We start from the raw sequence: 9,465 nt of genomic DNA on the forward strand, positions 1-9,465 counted from the left end.
GGAAGGTGCAGACAGGCCAAGGACAAAGATATGGCTCTCCTAGGAGGGGAGAAAGGTTCTTTCTGGGAACAGGGATATCGCCTTGGGCCAGGGGTGGGGAACCTGCAGCCTCGAAGCCACATGTGTCCTCAGATTTGTCAAAGTGCTGCACTTGAGGACCTAGAGGGCCACATGCAGCCTCCATCCCTCACTCCTGGGCTAGACCATCCCCAGGACACCAGGGTCATCCTGATTGCTTAAATGTACCACCCAGATCTTCTCAAGCTGCCTTGGAGATAAGAAGAAAAAAAAAGCCACCCAAAACAATGACAAAAAAGAAGCAATCTCATAGTTTTGTACCAACTCAATCCCAAACCATCTTTTCTCCCATCCCCCACCTCTCCCCTCTCCCCTACTCCTGGGGGGTTATTTATTCCCAACCCCAAAGCCACACAATTCTGGTTTGCCAAAATGGCTGACAGAGCACAACTGGAATGTGTATGTATGTGTGTGTTTGTGCGCACGTGCGTGTGTGGGGGCTTGAGGCTGAGAATGGAAGCAAACAAGATAGGAAGGTCAGTGGGTAGGGGTTTTCAGGAGCTTTTATCCCTGAGTCTGATCCCCATGCTCAGAGAAGCCTTAGAGATAAGCAGAATATTATAAGATTTTATGGGTGTCAAGAAGGGTTCCCTGCTCTGCCTCCTCCTACTTCCAAGTCTGCCTATCCTGCCATCATTGTGGACTCATCCTTTCAACACAGTAGCTGGTTAAGTCTGAATGAGCTTCTCAGTTTCCTCCGTGACATCTGACACATGTACTAGTTGTGTGACCTTGGGCAAGTCACTTAACCCCAGTTGCCCTGCCTTTCCCCGCCAAAAAAACCAACAAACAAACAAAAAAGAATTTAAGACCTTACACAGTGACTTCCTCTGGATGCTCAGTACAGAAATTATGTAAGGATTATGATCCCCTCATTAGACTGTGGCACATTGGATAGAATGCTGAGCTTCTGGAGTCGGGAAGACTCATCTTTGTGAGTTCAAATTTGGCTTCAGACATTTACTAGCTGTGTGATCCTGGGCAGGTCACTTAACCCTGTTTGCCTCAATTTCCTCATTTGTAAAATGAGCTGGAGAAAGAAATGGCAAACCGCTCCAGGATCTCTGCCAAGAAAACCCCAAATGGGGACATGACTAAAAAAGGACTGAACTACAACAACAACACAAGAGTGTAAGCTCCTTGAAAGCAGGTGAGACTGGACAAGGGATGGGAGTTTGGGTGGCTCTTTGCAGGAACAGACATCAGAGGAAACCGAGGCCCAGAGCAGTTGAGTGACTTGCCCATGGTCACACAGCCATTGAGTGGCAGAGCTGGGATTCAAACTCAGATTTCTCTACTCTGAGCCCAGGCCTATTTCCTTCACACCACCTCCATATCACCAGTGTGAAAAGGAGTTGTTTGAGAAGCCATTGGTGCGAGTGCTTGGTCTAGAAAGGACCATTCTCCCTCCCAAGTCATCACTGAGGGGATATCTGATCTGTGGGGCAGGGGAGGGCCTGGAGTCTCCTTTCCCCCACCCAGTCTAACTGCCCAGGTCTGCGGTTATCTTCAATGGGAAGGCACGGGGCCCAACAAGAAGCTCTGATGTGTGTTCCCACAAGGAGCCACCCAAACTTCTATCCTTCATCCTGCCTCATCTGTTCTCAAGGAGCTTACACTCTCATGATAGGGCCCAACATACATACAAATAGGTAATGAGGTACAGTGGAAAAAGCCCTCAATCTGAAATCAGGGAACTGGGCTTGAATCCTACCTCTGCCCTTTACCGCACATGTGATATTTGTGGAGTCACTTAACCACTGTGGGCCTGAGTTTCCTTGTTTGTTAAATTAGGAGGTTGAACTAGATGACCTGTAAGGTCCCTTAGAGCTCTACATCTATGCATGTTTTCTCCCCCATGAGATTGTAGGCTGTTTGTCTCTTTTTTGTATCCTGAGAACAGTTCCTGGCACACAGTAGGTGCTTTATAAATGTTTAGTGATTGATATAAATATATTTAAAGCTCCAAAGTTTTCTTGGCTATTTAAATCACCTTGCAATAAATATAGGGTGATGTCTCATTTGTATACAAACAAACAGTCTGATGACTTAAAGGTGGAAGAGAAGAAGCTTTTATTTATTAAAGACTGATCAAATATGAAAATGAAGAAAAAGTTTTCAAAGGCAAAGAATGTGAAGGAAGACCATTTGGATTAGTGGTTGGAGAAGCAGGCCATTGTAGTTCCTCCTCTCCTTTGCATATAGCTTTTAAGACTTGATAAAAACTCACAAGATGAAAAAGTAATACAACAATTTGGAAATTAAGATACTGTGAAATATTGACTGCTGATTTCATAGGGGAGATTTGATGAATTTTTACCTCATAGATGAAAAGTGAGTGACTGAGTACTAGTAGGGGCAGATTTAAGCCACTAAAAGGCTGAAAGAGATGAAGGAATTGAAGAACCAGAAGGGACTGAAAGTCAACTCTACTGGAGTCGCTTGAAGAAAACAGAAACAAAAGCCGTCAGCTGTCAAGAAGACATCTGCTGCTAGTTCCTGATTCAATGAATTGAAACTGGAGTTCATTGACAGGAAGCCTCAGTTTCAGCTCTTGCCACTCAGCACCCCATTAAGTTTGAGATAGATAAAGTCTTTCAGAAATCTCTTGTCTTTCCTGCCTCTCTGGTTTAAAAGAGAAAGCACAAATGGGGAAAGACAGGTTGTGCAGTTGCTTTGCGATATAGGAAGAGATGCTGAGATCTTAACTGGATGCTGTAGCATCCTAATGAGTGGAGATCTGGCTGGGCTTGTCTGTATGTCCCAGACAGAGGCAGACTGATGGAACTTTGCAGATCTCTAATTGCTAGCTAATTCAATAAAGTAACACTTTTCTAGCACCCTTTTAAGGGTGACTGTGAATTAAAAAAGCTTCTAATGCTTCATTGCTTGTAGAATAGAAGGAAAGATGTGCTTGGCTGGATAGCAATGAGAATCAGGTGGGAGTGACTGAGCCAGTACAAGGAGAGAATGGGTGCCCATATATCGGGGTATGAGGTGCTATGGTGTGGGTGGCCACAATATTTATCTATTACAATAGAATCATTGTTCTAGAGCTCCAAGGGACCTTAGAAGACATGCAGTCCACTCCCTTCACTTTACAGAGAAAGAACTGACACCCAGGGAGATTAAGTGATTTGTCCCCAACCATACAGGCAACAAACATCAAAGGTAAAATTTGAACCCAGGACTTCTAATTCTAGAACCAGTACTTTTTCTACTGTGACTACTGGATAAATTAGATATGAGGTGGTAAAAACCGCAAAGGGGACTTTTAGGTGCAACTGAGAGGGTAAGATCATTGTGACCTGGTGCCCAAGCAAGTAGATGGGGAGATAGTTGGGCTGGGACAAATGTGGAATGTGATTTCTTCCAAGGCTTGTCCATCTTCCCTGATTTAGCAATAGGACGCAGCTAATGCTGGGAAAACACTGGCGGATCCACTCTACCTTTCTTGTAGGAGCTTAATTGGGGTGGGAGCTGAATTGGAGGTCCCTGGACCACAGGCAGGCTTTGGATTTCTGGCCCAGTGAGATCAAGTGACCTGCTCGAGGTTACATAGACAGTAGAAAGACCAAGAGCTGGACCAAAGTCCTCTGATTCTTTCTCTGGAAGCTATGCTGGCCCATAGGTACACACTCTACACTGTGAAACTGGATTACTGTGTCCTGGGATCTGACACCTTCTTGACTTTGCTCATGCTGCTTCCCAGGAAAGTGTGTCTTTTCCCCCCAACTTCATCTGTGGGACCCATCTTTTAAAGATCCACTCAAATGTCTCCTCAAAGAAGCTACTGACACTCTCCCTGGCAGATAATGACCTCTCCCCGTGTACCTCACAGTATCCTCGGTCTGACACCTGCCCAGTGCACCTATTACGTAATAATAGTGTTTTATAGTGTTCTATCTTGGGGTCTCTCTACAAGAGGTATCATGGTGTAACAGAAAGTGGCCACCGGGTGATAGTACACTGGGTCTGAAGTCATGAAGACCAGAGTTCATATTTTACCTCAGACACTTACTAGCCATGTGACCCTGGGCAAGACCCTCAACTTCTGTCTGTCTCAAGTTTCCTCATCTGTAAAATGGAGATAATAAAGCACCTACTTCCCAAAGCTGTTGTGAGAATCTAATGAGATATTTGTAAAGTGCTTTGCGAAGCACTATGAAATTACAAATAAATAAAAATGTAAATTATACAAGCTGTATAAATTATAAAAATAAATACATATAAATAAAAATGAGTAATAAAATAAATAAGACAAACAAAATAGATCATATAGTTATAAATGAATAAATTTAAAATATAAATAAATTAAAGTACTATTATTACTAGAAAGAACACGGCTCTGTGAGAGTTGGACTCTAAGGAAAGCTGAGCACTACAGAATCAATGCTTTTGAACTGCAGTGCTGGAGAAGACTTTCAAGAATCCCTTGGACAGCAAGGAGATCAAATCAGTCAATACTTAGAGAAATTAATTCAGGCTATTCACTGGAAGGTTAAATACTGAAGCCAAAGCTTGAATACTTGGGCAACATAATGAGAAGACTCATTGGGAAAGACCCTGATGTTGGGAAAGACTGAAGGAGAAGGGGATGACAGAAGGTGAGATGGACAGATAGTATTATGGAAACATGAACAGGAACTTGGACAGACTTTGAGAGATAGTGGCAGACAGAAGGGCCTGGAGTGCTGTGGTCTATGGGGTCCCGAAGAGTCGGACATGACTCGGAGTCAGAACATCTGGGGCAGGATGGGGAAGGGGTAGAATCTTAGTTCTGTGCTATCTGTGTCACCTTGGTTGAGTCACTTAACTTTCTGAGCTGCCTCTGAAAATGTGGAAGTTGGGCTAGATGCCTTCTAAGCTTCCTCTCTACTCTAAATCATATGATCCTAAGACCATCACCCCCACGAGGACAGGAGACCTGTCTATGTCATCTAAATTTTGTATTTCTCCCGAACACAGAGCATAGCTCTCTTCCCAGTCCTTAATAAGTGTTTGTTGAATGAATAAATGAGTGAATGAGCTCTAGGGCCTGGGTTTGCCTCTCGGTGCTGATCCCTCCCTGCCTGGGGCTACTTCCTTCCAGTTTATTTTACCTTCTCACCTATGATTCAAGGAATCATCTCTCAGGCATGAAGTTTCTTTCTATAAAGGGCAGACCTCTCCCCAGCAAAAGGGAAATAAAAGCCCAGAAAAGGTGGGTGAATTACCCAAGGTCGCACAGTGAGGGGAGAAGAGTACCTGGGAAGAGAATGTAGTAGTAGGAGGCCTCCTCAGGCTCCCCTCTCTGTTCCCATTGGGATATGTGGGAGAGTTTCCCTCGAACTTGGCCCCGGCTCAGTCTCATCTATTCCCCGTTTCCCTGGCCTCCGGGACAAATGAAGCCCCTTTGGCCCGGTGCCTCCCTTCCTCACTCTCTTCCCTCCATCCTGCACTTTCCATTTTAATGAAAGAACCTATAAAAAGTCTAGAGAATGCAGCCAGTAGCAATTAAATATTATCCACAGCTGCAAACCATTGGGGGCCTGAACATGGAGCCGGGAAAGCAAATATGCAGTGGTTTTATGGTGAGGAAGGGGATTGGGGAGAATTGAAGAAAGGGGAGGGCAAGGGTAGAAAGGAGGCCCAGGAGGAGGGGCAGGCAGTGAGGAGCAGTCACGTGGTCTTAGGTTCTCCAAGGAGTGAGGTTGGGGAAATCTTCAAGAGGCTAGGACTGTGGGCCTTTGACCTCTTGGTGCGCCTTCCCCCAGTGACCCTAACTGTTGCTCCTCCAGTTGACCCCAGCTCTTCTTGACCTCTTTTGATGTTCTACTGCCTCTCGGAGCCAATGCCAGGAATCCAGTGAACTCCCTCAGGTCACAACTGGTGGCAGACAGTCCACGGATGTCCCCTTTGTCTCCCCCTTAGGCTGAGCAAACGGGAGGCAGCTGAAGCAGCAGCTTTCTCCCTCTCTTCCCGAGCATCGTAAGATCAAGAGCTGGAAGTGATCTTAGAGATTGTCTAGTCCAGGGGTGGGGGACTTTCCAGGCCACATGGGACCTTCTAGGTCCTCGGGTACAGCCTTTTGACTGATTCCAAGTTTTACAGAACAAATCCTTCTATTAAGAGGATTTGTGCTGTGAAGTTTGGATTCAGTCAAAGGGCAGTACTTGAGGACCCAGAGGGGTACGTGTGGCAAGTTCCCCACCCCTGGTCTAGTCCAAACTCCTCATTTGAAATTGTTTGATTAGCTGAATCAACTAGTCCTTCAAAGAGTCTAGTTATTGGAATCAAATTCACATTAAGCTAAACTGATCCACTGTTTGACTAAATCAACTTTTTTTTTTTTTCACTGAACTGGCCAAATATTTGAAGCCAATAGGTGAACACGGTGTGTAGATAACCTGTGTTAACTCAGCCTCAGCCACTGTTTGGGGAATTCAGGTATGATAGAGAGTCTGAGAAAAGGGACTTTCTTGGAACAAAGAAAGTCAGAACCTGGGGGCTCTGGCCAGGCTCCTATGTCCAGGGTGGGACTTTCTCTTCTTGGGAGCCAGGACAAGTACCCAGGATAGTGATCTAAGGGTGGGAACTACTAAGAGGTCAAAGTTTTTTGGGGAAAAAAGATAGCAGGAAGCAGACATTCCAGGTACTAGTGCCTCCAAGATGGCAGGGCTAGCTTAAGAATGTCTTGTTTTATTTGCTTTCTGGGGCTCACATGGGGATGTGAGTACAAAGTAGGTGAACAGGGGCATCCATACAGTAGGTGCTTAATAAATGTTTATGGCATTCAAGAGAATTATCACCAGGAGTATTGGTTACAATCACCTTCAAGGTCCTCAGTGACGGAGGGTACAAACTCAGCCTCTGCTACTTACTAGCTATGATTTTGGCCAAGTCACTTCACCTGTGGGCTTCACTTTAATGATCAGTAAGTAAAATGTCAGTGCCTATGAGCCTATAGTTTCAACCTACTTTTCCAGTCTTACCCACAGTCTTTGTGTTCCAGGCAAACTGGATGACTTCTCACGACCAAATCACAACTTCCCTTCCCTTACTTCTTGCCTTTGCTCCTACTATTCACCATATCTGGAAGGGATTCTGTCCTTCCCTGCTCCCCATCCCCTGCCCCCATCTGCTGAAGTCTCTTCCTTCCCTTCAAAGCCCAGTTCAGTTTTTACCTCTTCCATGAAACCTTCTGTATGTTTGTTTGTTTGGTTTTTGTTTTTTTTTAGTTTTGGGCAGGGCAATTGGGGTTAAGTGACTTGCCCGAGGTCACACAGCTAGTCCATGTGTCAAGTGTCTGAGGCCGGATTTGAACTCAGGTCCTCCTGACTCCAGGGCTGGCGCCCTACTCACTGCACCACCTAGCTGCCCCTATGAAGCCTTCTGTAATTCTTCGCCCCTCTCCTGAGTTGAAAGTCATCTCTCTCTTTTCAAATCCTCATCATACTCTGCCTCGACTTCTCCTTTGGAGATGTCTCACTCTCTCCCTTGTTTTATAATTTGTATGGGTATTTCCCCCCACTAGAAGGAAAGTGCATCAAGAGAACAGCTGCTGTTGTATTATACACGCAAGCATGTAATATGTATATCCATGTGTACATGCATACATAGGTGTGCCTGTATGCATCATGTAGGGCTGAGATATACGGAGTGGTCAAGGAGGACTAGCATCTCTGGTGTGAGGTCTTGCCAAGTTCTCTTCAAGGCTGCTCATCCACCTTGGGTGTCTCCCTGCCACCCAATTCTCACCTGTGGCTCCAAGCGGCTGTAGCATGTGTAGTGGTCACACCCTGGGAAACTGTCTCAGCTGATGGGTTAAACCAGGTTGAGTGGGTGAGTTAGCGGGGTGTCTACCTCAAGCATGTGATGACCTTCTCCATTTGTGCCAATGACTATGAAGATGCCTTGAAGCAAGTACTGGGGAGCACTTAGAATTTACTTAGATATCAAAGGCGCCAAGGTCATCCACTGCATCCTGGGCATTCGCCAGTCATCCTGACCTTTGCCTTGTCCAATGACTCAGGAAGAGTGACGACTTTGCTCAACTCTGCATCATTTAAATCAAATTTGTGCCAAGTCAAGACATCGCCTGTGATGTCATAGGTCCTCTTCCAAAACAAAAGACAAACAACAACAATGGAGGGCTAAGCATAGGTTTGTGCAAGAATAGCAGCTTAATAAATATTGAAATGAATCAACTGTGTTGAACTCCTACCCTCTCTCCCATGGTAGTAAAGATGTTTATTTATAAATATCCAGACATCCTTTTCATATCCTAGAGATATTTTTGGAGAAAGTGTATATAAAGCAAGAATGTGGGCAAGGTGTCCAGGACCTCATGACCTCTCACTTGGACTCACTTGCAATGGTCTTCCAATTGCTTCATCTCTCCCTCCTCTGATTCATCCTCTACTCAGATGCCAAGGTGTTTTTTTCTAACTTCTTGGTCACCCCCTACTCAATAAACTCTGGTGGCTCCCTACTTCCTCTAGCATTAAGTATAAATTCCTATGTTTGACATTGAAAGCTCTTCATAGCCTGGCTCCTTTGGACCTTTGTAGTCTTTTTTTTAATCAAGTTCTGAAAAGTTAACAAGCATTTATTTTTTCTCCCTTCTTCCCCACCTTCCTAGGGGAAAAAAAACCAAACTCTTGCAACATATATCCATAGTCACACAAAAGAAATTTCTACCTTGGCTATGTCCAGAAATATGTGTTTCATTTATCACATTTAGTCCATCACCTATAAGGTGGTGGGGAGACTTCTTCATTGGTTGAATGATGGTCAGTCATTGCATCGATCTGAGTTCTTGAGTCTTTCAATGTTACTCATTTAAATTGTTAGTATATAAATGGTCTTCCTCTTTAGAATATGAGCTACCTGAGAGCAGGGATGGTTTTTTTTTTTTACTTTTCTTCTTACATTCTACTCCCCTTCCTGAACTCAGTGACGTTGCTACACTGGCCTGTCTGTTCTTCCTTGCATAGGACACTTGTGCCTTTGCCCGGGCTGGGTCCCATGCCTCCTCCTTCCTTATTTCTATCTCTTAGTTTTCCTGACTCCAAGATTTGGCTGAAATCCCACCTCCTGCAGGCAACGTGCTAGAGCCTTCCCCTCTGAGATTACCTTCTATCCCCCATATCTATCATGTATGTACCTGTGTCTTTATGCTGTCTTCCTTGTTGGAATGTGAGTTAAGCTGAAGACAGGGATTGTTTTTTTATTTTTTTTGTTTCCCTCAAACTTCTCACAGTGTCTGATTTAAGAAATGCTTGTTTAGTAGAAAACATAAAGCGTAATAAACGTAATAGCATGTGTTTAATAAATGCTTAGTACAAAGCTTAATAAATGTAATGGTAGGCACTTAATAAATGCTTTAGTAGAAAGTGCAATAAA

The sequence above is a fragment of the Trichosurus vulpecula genome, chromosome 9, assembly GCF_011100635.1.
Source record: "Trichosurus vulpecula isolate mTriVul1 chromosome 9, mTriVul1.pri, whole genome shotgun sequence".
Taxonomy (NCBI): Eukaryota; Metazoa; Chordata; class Mammalia; order Diprotodontia; family Phalangeridae; genus Trichosurus; species Trichosurus vulpecula.